Source organism: Aegilops tauschii, chromosome 5, assembly GCF_002575655.3.
Source record: "Aegilops tauschii subsp. strangulata cultivar AL8/78 chromosome 5, Aet v6.0, whole genome shotgun sequence".
NCBI classification, from domain to species: Eukaryota; Viridiplantae; Streptophyta; class Magnoliopsida; order Poales; family Poaceae; genus Aegilops; species Aegilops tauschii.
The window spans coordinates 120,864,451-120,874,981 of NC_053039.3; positions in this window are offsets into that span (position 1 = coordinate 120,864,451).

Below are 10,531 nucleotides of genomic sequence, written 5' to 3' on the forward strand. Positions count from 1 at the left end.
TGCTAAGTGCAAGTGCTAGCTCTTAATCATACCCCATGCGGGCAACCAAACATCACGTAGTTGCATGCGCCGAGACAATGCAGGCAACCAAACAACGTGCCAAAGTTGATCTCCTAATGTAGGCATTCCATATGCAGGCAACCAAACAACTCGCAGATGTCGCATATGAGGCTGTTTTTCAAGAGCCAGGCCGAGTGGAGATGTGTATGCAACGCGGGTACTGTACACGACGGCAACCAAACACGCCCTATAAGCCCCTATCTTTCTCTATGTCCAATTGAAATTTGTACCCATAAGTATCGCGTGAGTGTTAGCAATTGTGAAAGATTAAATGATAGTTGAGTATGTGGACTTGCTGAAAAGCTCTTATATTATCTCTTTCTGATGTTATGATAAATTGCAATTGCTTCAGTGACTGAGATCATAGTTTGTTAGTTTTCAATGAAGTTTCTGATTCATACTTTACTTTGTGAATGAATTGTTACTTTATCATAAGAAATTACATGACAATATATGTTGTTGTTCTAAAGATGATCATGATGCCCTCATGTCCGTATTTTATTTTATCGACACCTCTATCTCTAATCATGTGGACATATTTTTCGATTTCGGCTTTCGCTTGAGGACAAGTGAGGTCTAAGCTTGGGGGAGTTGATATGTCCATTTTGCATCATGCTTTTATATTGATATTTATTGCATTATGGGCTGTTATTACACGTTATATCACAATAATTATGCCTTTCTCTCTTATTTTATAAGGTTTACATGAAGAGGGAGAATGCCGGTAGCTAGAATTCTGGACTGGAAAAGGAGCAAATATTAGAGACCTATTCTGCACAACTCCAAAAGTCCTGAAACTTCACGGAGAATATTTTTGGAATATATAAAAAAATATTGGCGAAGAAAGCACCAGAGGGGGGCCACCTGCCATCCAGAAGGGTGGAGGGTGCACCCTACCCCCTGGGCGCGCCCCCTGTCTTTTGGGCCACCTGGCAGGCCCTAGACTCCCATCTTCTGCTATATGGTGTGTTTTGACCTGGAAAAAAGGAGAAGGAAGATTTTGGGATGAAGCATCGCCGTCTCGAGGCGGAACTTGTGCAGAACCAATCTAGGGCTCCGGCGGAGCTGTTCTGCCAGGGAAACTTCCCTCCGGGAGGGGGAAATCAAAGCCATCGTCATCACCAAGGATCCTCTCATCAAGAGGGGGACAACCTCCACAACATCTTCACCAGCACCATCTCCTCTCAAACCCTAGTTCATCTCTTGTATCCGATCTTTGTCTCAAAACCTCACATTGGTACATGTGGGTTGCTAGTAGTGTTGATTAGTCCTTGTAGTTGATGCTAGTTTGTTTTTTCAGTGGAAGATCATATGTTCAGATCCTTAATGATAATTAATACTCCTCTGATTATGAGCATGAATATGCTTTGTGAGTAGTTACATTTGTTCCTGAGGACAGGGAAAAGTCTTGTTATAAGTAATCATGTGAATTTGGTATTCGTTCGATATTTTGATGAGATATATGGTCTTTCCTCTAGTGGTGTTATGTGAATATCGACTACATGACACTTCACCATGATTTGGGCCTAGGGGAAGGCATTGGGAAGTAATAAGTAGATGATGGGTTGCTAGAGTGACTGAAGCTTAAACCCTAGTTTATGCGTTGCTTCGTAAGGGGCTGATTTGGATCCATATGTTTCATGCTATGGTTAGATTTATCTTAATTTTTCTTTCATAGTTGCGGATGCTTGCGAGAGGGGTTAATCATAAGTGGGAGGCTTGTCCAAGGAAGGGCAGCACCCAAGCACCAGTCCACCCACGTATCAAATTATCAAAGTAACGAACGCGAATCATATGAGCATGATGAAAACTAACTTGACAACAATTCCCATGTGTCCTCGGGAGCGCTTTGCTTTATATAAGAGTTCTTCCTGGCTTGTCCTTTGCTACAAAAAGGATTGGGACATCTTGCTGCACCCTATTTACTTTTGTTACTTATTACCCATTACGATTTATCTTATCACACAACTATCTGTTACCGATAATTTCAGTGCTTGCAGAGAATACCTTACTAAAAACCGCTTGTCATTTCCTTCTGCTCCTTGTTGGGTTCGACACTCTTACTTATCGAAAGGACTATGATAGATCCCCTATACTTGTGGGTCATCAGACACCACGGTAGTTCTACTGAAAATAGCGTCAGTCCGAGTTAGGTCTAATCAAACATACCAAAACTATATAAAATTGTTGTAAACATGGCGTGAATACTTCATAAATTATAGATACGTTGGAGACGTATCAGCATCCCCAAGCTTAGTTCCTGCTCGTCCTCAAGTAGGTAAATGATAAAATAAATAATTTATGAAGTGTAAATGCTAGCATAGTGCATAAATTTGATCAATGATAGTTCCAAACACCTTTTCTAGCATCATTATATATCATAAACAGTAGCTCGTGATCAAGTAACAAGCTATTCACATGTTAAAGTATAGACCATAAACTTTCTTTGAAAACTAACAAACTATGTTCTCAGTCATCAAACAATTGCAATTCATCTTATTTTCAGGAAGGGTCTATGTAAGATCTTGGATTTAGCAAATTCCATATACTCAACTATCATATGGTCTTCCATGATTGCTAACACTCAAATCATATTTTTAGAACAAATAGCCTCCATCGAACACATAGAAATATAGGGGCTTAATGTTTCGCCTCCCAACTTATTTATCATATAGATAATTGTCAACAATAATAGTTCATGATCAAATATATTTGAATGGCCATATATGCTTGGATCTTTCCCCACCACATGATACTTGCCAACTAGAGAATAATTTGAGGTTGAAATTAGAAGGAATAGTATTGACTCTTGCATAAAAGTAAATACATAAAAAGTAAAAGATAGGCCCTTCCCAGAGAGAAGTAGAGGTTGTCATGTGTTTTTTATGTTCGGATGTGCAAACCCTTAATGCAAAGGAACGTCATGTTATATTGCCCTTTGTGATAGCAACCTTCATTATGCAGTCCACCACTTCTATTTCTTTACCATCACAAGTTCGTACAACGCTTATTTTTCCCTTACAATAAAAGATCATACATATTTAGGAGCAATTTTTATTGCTTTTTGCACCGATGACAACTTACTTGAAGAATCTTATTCAATCCATAGGTAGATATGGTGGACACTTATGGCAAGAAACTGGATTTAAGGGTTTTTGGATGCACAAGTAGTATCTCTACTTAGTACGAATTTTTGTCTAGCAAAAGATCCTAAGCAAGCACCACATGTTGGAGGATCCATAACAATATAACTTCTATACAAATATACCCAAACATAACTCATTACGTTGTCTTCCTTGTCCAACTTCAACTAATTTGCTCATGTTTGAAAATAACTAATGGGGCTCACAATCATAGAAGATGTCCAAGATAGTATATTTATATGTGAAATCTCTCTTCCTTCAATATTCTTTCATAAGTTGTTCAAGTGACCAATGTTGTGTTTGCTAACTTTCAATAAATTTTACCACCTATACTTCTTATATGTGAAGTCATTCTTACTCCCCATGGGATAAGCATATGAAACATATATAATTTTAGATTTATTATATTAAATTCATTCAACCATTTACGCATATGATATAAGTGAAGCACAAGAGTAAATGACAAACTACTCCAAAAAGATATAAGTGAAGATTAATGAATAGTCAATTAAGTAGCTATGTGAAGACTCTCTCTCATAAAAAATTAGATCTTAAGTATTTTATTCAAACAGCAAGCAAAACAAAATAAAATGACAATCCAAGGATAACACATATCATGTGAAGAAGCAAAAACTTAGGCTCAACCAAAACTGACCGATCATTGTTGAAGAAGAAAGTGGGATGCCAACCGGGGCATCCCCAAGCTTAGGTGCTTGAGACTTCTTAAAATATTAACTAGGGATGCCTTGGGCACACCCAATCAATCTTGAGCTCTTGTGTCTCCTTAATTCCTCTAATATCACGGTTTCCCTAATTCTTAAAAACTTCATCCACACAAAACTCAACAAGAACTCATGATAAGTTAGTATAAATCAATGCAAAACTTTCTCATTCTCTACTGTAGAGAATCACTAAAATTATAATTTGACATTGGATACTAAATGCCTCTGCATATTTAATACTCCTATCCTCAAATATAATCATTAAAAAAGCAAACATATGCAAACAATGCAATCATAACAGCAATTTGTCTAAACAGAACACTCTGTAAAGGATTAAGGAAGATCCATACTTGTTTAACTAAAATATTCTGAAAATTTGCCACACTGTATAGAATTTATCATAGCTCATTGTGTCAAAATTTCAACATTTTATCACATTCTGAATTTTTTGGAGAATTTATGCAATAGCGTGTAACTTTCTGTTTTGAAACAGCAACTCATACACTTGCAAACTAAGCATGCTGAAGGCTATCCTTGACATTTTATTGAAAGAGAAGATACAAAACCTTATTATAAATGACAGCAAGCAAATCCCAACAAATGAAAATGAAGCTCCAAGCAAAACACATATCATGTGACGAATAAAAATATAGCTCCAAGTAAGGTTACTGATAATGTTGTAGACGAAAGACAGGATGCCTTCCAGGGCATCCCCAAGCTTGGTTGCTTGGATATTACTTGATTATTACCTTGGGGGTGCCTTGTTCATCCCCAAGCTTAGGGTCTTTCCACTCCTTATTCTCCTCAGATCGATATCTCACCCAACTTGAAAACTTCAATCACACAAAACTTAACGGAACTTCGTGAGATGTGTTAGTGTAATAAAGCAAATCATTCACTTGGGTACTGTCAAAGAAAAGATTCATAATTGTTATCACACAGTTCCTACTGTACCTTATCATTTCCACAATTTATATCACTTAATATAAGCTATGGAAACACTAAACAAAGCAAACTATGCATTGAAAACAGAATTTGTCAAAAACAGAATAGCATGTAATGACCTGAACAATGACCATAATTCTGCAACTCGAAAAATCTAAAAAATTAGGAAAATGTAGGGAATTTGTATATCAAACATGTGTAAAATTTTCAAACCAAGAGCACGTTCCAGTGAATTATAGAAATTCCTGGACTGAGCGCAAAAGTTTTTGTTTTTACACAGAATCAAGTCAACTATCATCCACACTATCCCAAAGGCTTCATTTGGCACTTCATTGAAACAAAATCTATAAAACATGATTAATACAGTAGCTTAATCATGTTAAAACACAAAAATAGTAGGTATAAATGTTGGGTTGTCTCCCAACAAGTGCTTTTCTTTAATGCCTTTTTAGCTAGGCATGATGATTCCAATGATGCTCGTGTAAGAATAGTAATTGTAACATCAAGAGAGCATCATGAATCACATGGCAAGCACATTTAAATCTAACCCACTTCCTATGCATAGGGATTTTGTGAGCAAACAATTTATGGGAACAGGAATCAACTAGCATAGGAAGGCAACACAAGCAACACTTCAAAACTTTCAACACATAGAGAGGAAACTTGATATTATTGAGATATGTAGAATCATATGTTTCTCTCTCATAATAATTTTCAGCAGCATCATGAATGAATTCAATGGTATAACTATCATATAAAGCATGCTTTTCATGACCCACAAGCATAGAAAATTTATTAGTCTCCACATAAGCAAATTTATTCTCATGAATAGTAGTGGGAGCAAACTCAATGAAATAACTATCATATGATCCTTGATTCACATAACCAATTTGAGCATTAGAATCATGATGACAAGTTTCATGGATATCATTGTCGGTGTCAAAACCGGCCGATCTCGGGTAGGGGGTCCCGAACTGTGCGTCTGAAGATTGAAGGTAACGGGAGACAAGGGGACACGGTGTTTACCCAGGTTCAGGCCCTCTTAACGGAGGTAATACCCTACTTGCTGCTTGATTGACTTTGATGAGTATAGGGGTTACAAGAGTTGGTCTTCCTCGAGATCGTAATGGCTAAACCCTAGATGTCTAGCCTATATGAAATCTGATGGCCTCTACGGACTAAACCCTCTGGTTTATATAGACACCAGAGGGGCCTAGGGTCGTACAGAGTCGGTTTACAGAGAAAGGAAACTACACATCCAGACGTCAAGCTTGCCATCCACTCAAAGGAGTGTCCCATCTGGACACGGGGGAAGGCCTTCTATCTTGTATCTCCATGGCCCATCAGTCCGGCCCATGCTACACAGCCCGGACACCCGAGGACCCCATAATCCAGGACTCCCTGAGTAGCCCCCGAACTTGCCTTCAATGACGACGTAGTATTCTGCTCATGTCTTCGGCTTTGCAAGGCGGGTTCTTCATTATAATCCGGACCAATGACAATCCGGTGATAACCTCGATGTCTTTTACGATCCCCCTGTCGACGCTTTGATTTTCACGCGACGGCCGAATATGAACGGTCTATGCTTTTTTTGCAAATAAGCTCATCATTACGCTTGGATAGCACCTATATAAGGAGATGTAGATCTCCAAATGTCATCTCACATCGCGCAGAAAGAAAACCACCAAGTTCAGCCACGAGCAAAGCCTTCCATCATGGACAATGCCCCAGGATCCTCTTCGCGCCCCCATGGCCCTCAAGAGGGTGATTGGCAGAGTTGCTTCGTGCCTCATCTTCAGCTGAGCTGACTCCAGACATAGGGTTACCTCCCCCTCGCGGATCTAGTCTCCGTTCGAGCGGGCTTGTATTCAATCGGCAACGATGCGATGGTTGAGAACTTCCCCAACCCCAATAAGGAGGAGAGGGTGTGCTTCGTCCCATTTTTGTTGCGGGGCCTAGGATTTCCAATCCATCCCTTCCTCCGGGGGTTATTGGAATTTTATGACATCCAACTACACAACCTGACCCCAGGTTTGATTCTGCACGTCTCAGGTTTTGTTGCCCTCTGCGAGCTATTCTTAGGCATCGAGGCCCATTTTGAATTATGGAGGAAATTCTTTTGCCTCGTTCCCCGCCACCGAGGAGGTTCCATATTTGAAGTAGGTGGTGCCGAAGTATGGCGTATAGCCGAATCCGGATACCTTGTAGGAACACCTAAAGAGGTATACCCGAAGTGGTCCTCAGAATGGTTTTATATTGACGACGTCCTGATGCCGGACCCAGTTCGGCATGGTCTCCTTGAATTTTCCAATGCTCCTTTAAGGAAGCGCTTCAACTGGCATCCCCGCAGTCCCATGGAAGAGGACAGTGCAGAGATAAATAGGTTGGTCAGCAAGGTCAGGTTGCTAGCCCATACCGAGCTCTCGATAGTTGAAGTCATGGCCATTGCAATAAAGAGGTGTGTCCAGCCTCTTCAATCTAGAGTAACTCCCTTATGGTGCTACAACAGAGAAGACGACGCGTCCCGCTATAGACGGAAGGGTCCGGATACCCCAGCCGAACTGGCCTCAATTTTGGCTGATCTGTGTAAGGGCGTAAAAGAAGATTTTCTCCGATTAAACTGCCGAGAGGCTTATTCTATGTACACTCCTATTGAATGGGTAAGATCTCGATCACCTGTGCTTATTTCATTGTGTTGCAGACACTAATCGAATTTAATCTTTGTTGCCACCAACAGTAATGGAGGAGGATGACCGAGGACATCCACTGTCCTGCTCCCCAGCCAGAGGATCATAATCGTGATAAAGATCCTGGCTTTTGCGAGGATCCGGACATATATATAGAATTCGATGATGGGGTATTCTATCAAGTGAGCCTTGATGGTTCGGAAGTGGCTATCACCGCCGACTACCCTCACCTTTATTCCATCTGCATCGTGAGTATCCGGAGGCTTCTTAAAAGGAGATCCTTATTTGCATCCTTACCCGTTGTACTGATCCGGTATTTTAACAGGATCGGCGCTCTAGGGACCGTATCTCCTCAAGGGCGGCTCTTACACAAGGCCGTCGTTCAAAACGAAAAGGGGTCGGGAGCACTGTGGAAACCTCACAGTCTTCCAAGAGGTATGTGTGCTTTAATATATGCCTAGGCATGAGTCTAGGTTGTTAAAAGTCTCCCTTTTTATTCTTGAGATCAGGAGGAGTACGCGGCAGACGGTGGGAAAACGCCCGATTAGCCAAATGTCCACTAATCCGGTGCCGGACTCGTCAACTAGGATGCGAGCTGACACAATGCCCGTTCCGCCTCCTCAAGAGGATTCGATGACGTATCAGTCACGAATTCCGAAGTGGAGAGCGTGATGAATCACCATCGATTATTAGGAGGCTATGCGTGCTCCGGCCTTTCCGAACAAGAGTTTGCCGCACTGAGTTTGGCGGATGCATATATCCGAGCCGCTCGAGATGGACTTGTCGGAGTCATTCAACTGTTCTTGAAGGATATACAGGTAAAATTTGATGCAATTTGTATGGTCATATGCCAGTAGCCCCCGAGACTTGAAACGGTGAAGCAAACCGATTTAAGGATCGATAATTTTTGTGGGTTCCGAAACAAAAGAACACTATGCTAGCCCAGGAGCCGAACACAAACCAGGCACAACTGAATGCGATCACCGCCGAACTAGCGGAATTGAAAGAGACCGCGACGGGCGCATCTAGACATACCGAAGAGATAGAGAGCTTGAAGGCTCAGCTATCGGCCGTTCAGAAGGAAAATGAAAAACTGAAGGGCGGCATGTTCGGTATGTCTTCCACTCTTATTTAGAACCACCATAGGTGCTCATGTGTAGTCCATAATGCGGAATATCATGAGTTTGCTGCTGTAGGTCTATTAACTGGCCGGCCGGAAGAGGAAGTATCCGGATTTCAAGGCGACGTGCTAAAGGAGTTGTCCGCCGTGCATGCTCGGGCCCGGAAATCCATGAGGAGTATGGTGAAGGCGTTATGGCCATCTGATACCACTCCAAAAAGTATGGAGGGCCTGGCAAACCTGTTCAAAGGTGCTCGACGCCGGTTCGAGCTATGGAAGACGTCTGCCTGCCGTGAAGGCGCATGAGAAGCCTGGGCCATGGTGAAGACACGCTTCACTAAACTGGACCCGAATCATATGGCCCGAGTAGGACCACAGGGAACAGATGGGAAGGAAATCCCTTTAAATTTGGTCTATGATCAAGTAAAGATTGCTGCAAAATATTCGCAGGAAGACTGTAGATTAGACAGACTTATAGACGGAATAGATAAGGAATAGGTTTTGACTTAATGTATCAATGTACATTTATGAGCAACCTTTGGTTTGATCCGAACATGTGAAATGATTTTGTCATCGTAGGCTTTCGGCTTTAACCTCCGGACCAAAATGGCGGAGTATTTTCGGATACTTAAGACAAAAGGAAGTATTTATCTGGAAACCAGGCAACCGAGTCATTGTGCTCGAACAGACAAAAAATTCGAGTTCGGGGTGTATGTTATATTACATATGTAAGAAACATCTTCCAAGGAAAATAGTTCTGTTAAGGGTTCCTTTCCTTGGGTCGGCATATTATGATTACACATGCCGGGGTGTGTGGTCCATAATAAGGAAAAACTGTCTCGCAGTGCTTAAAATGGTTGCAATACGGCAACAATCTGTCGTTTTAGTGCCAACCAATTATTCCCTTAAGAACGCTAGCTTTCGGCTTCACCCGTTTGAGGTACATGTCCGGATAACCCGGTTGTAACAATCGCAGAGGTGCTCCCTTTATGCCCTAGCTGAACAATCGGGAACGCAGGGCATAAGCACAGGAGCAAGGTAACCCAGCTTGGCAAAAACTTAAGTCATAGAAGTGCATATAATGGCAAAAAGGATGTATATCCGTAAATGACACATATATTGTGAGCTCTAGGCTTGGTATAATAATAAGCTTCTACTTACAGAAGCCCCAGTCATGGTGGGGTATGTACATTTAAGGATGTATACCCCTTAAGTGTTCGGCCTATCCGAGCACACCATGGGAAACATATAAAAACGAAAAAAGGAAAAAAATTGAAAAGGAGACAAAAGAACGAATAAGAAGCATGGCCGGACTTATGCGTAGAATCTTCGGAGCCGGGCAGCGTTCCAAGGGTTCGGCTCTAAGCGACTATCCGATGCATTGTGAAGGTGGTAGGCTCCTCCAGTGAAACTTCATCTATAATGAAGGGACCTTCCCATTTTGGTTTGAGTTTGTCCTTTTTCTTCTCTAGGAGGCGTAAAACGAGCTCACCGACATTATAAGTCTTTGCCCGCACTTCTCTGCTTTGGTATCTCCGAGCTTGTTGTTGATAGAATGCAGAACGGGCTTTTGCGACATCGCGCTCCTCCTCCAGGCCATCTAAGTCATCCTGCCGATCGAGCTCGTCCTCTCTCTCTCTCTCTCTCTCTCTCTCTCTCTTCATACATGCGCACTCGAGGTGAGTCATGAATAATGTCGCTGGGAAGACAACCTCTGCGCCATACACCATGAAGAACGGTGTGTATCCGGTCGTGCAATTGGGCATGGTCCGCAACCCCCAGAGTACGGAATCGAGTTCCTCGACCCAGTGTTTATCCGACTCCTTTAGGGATAGTCTAGGTTTGATGCCGCTC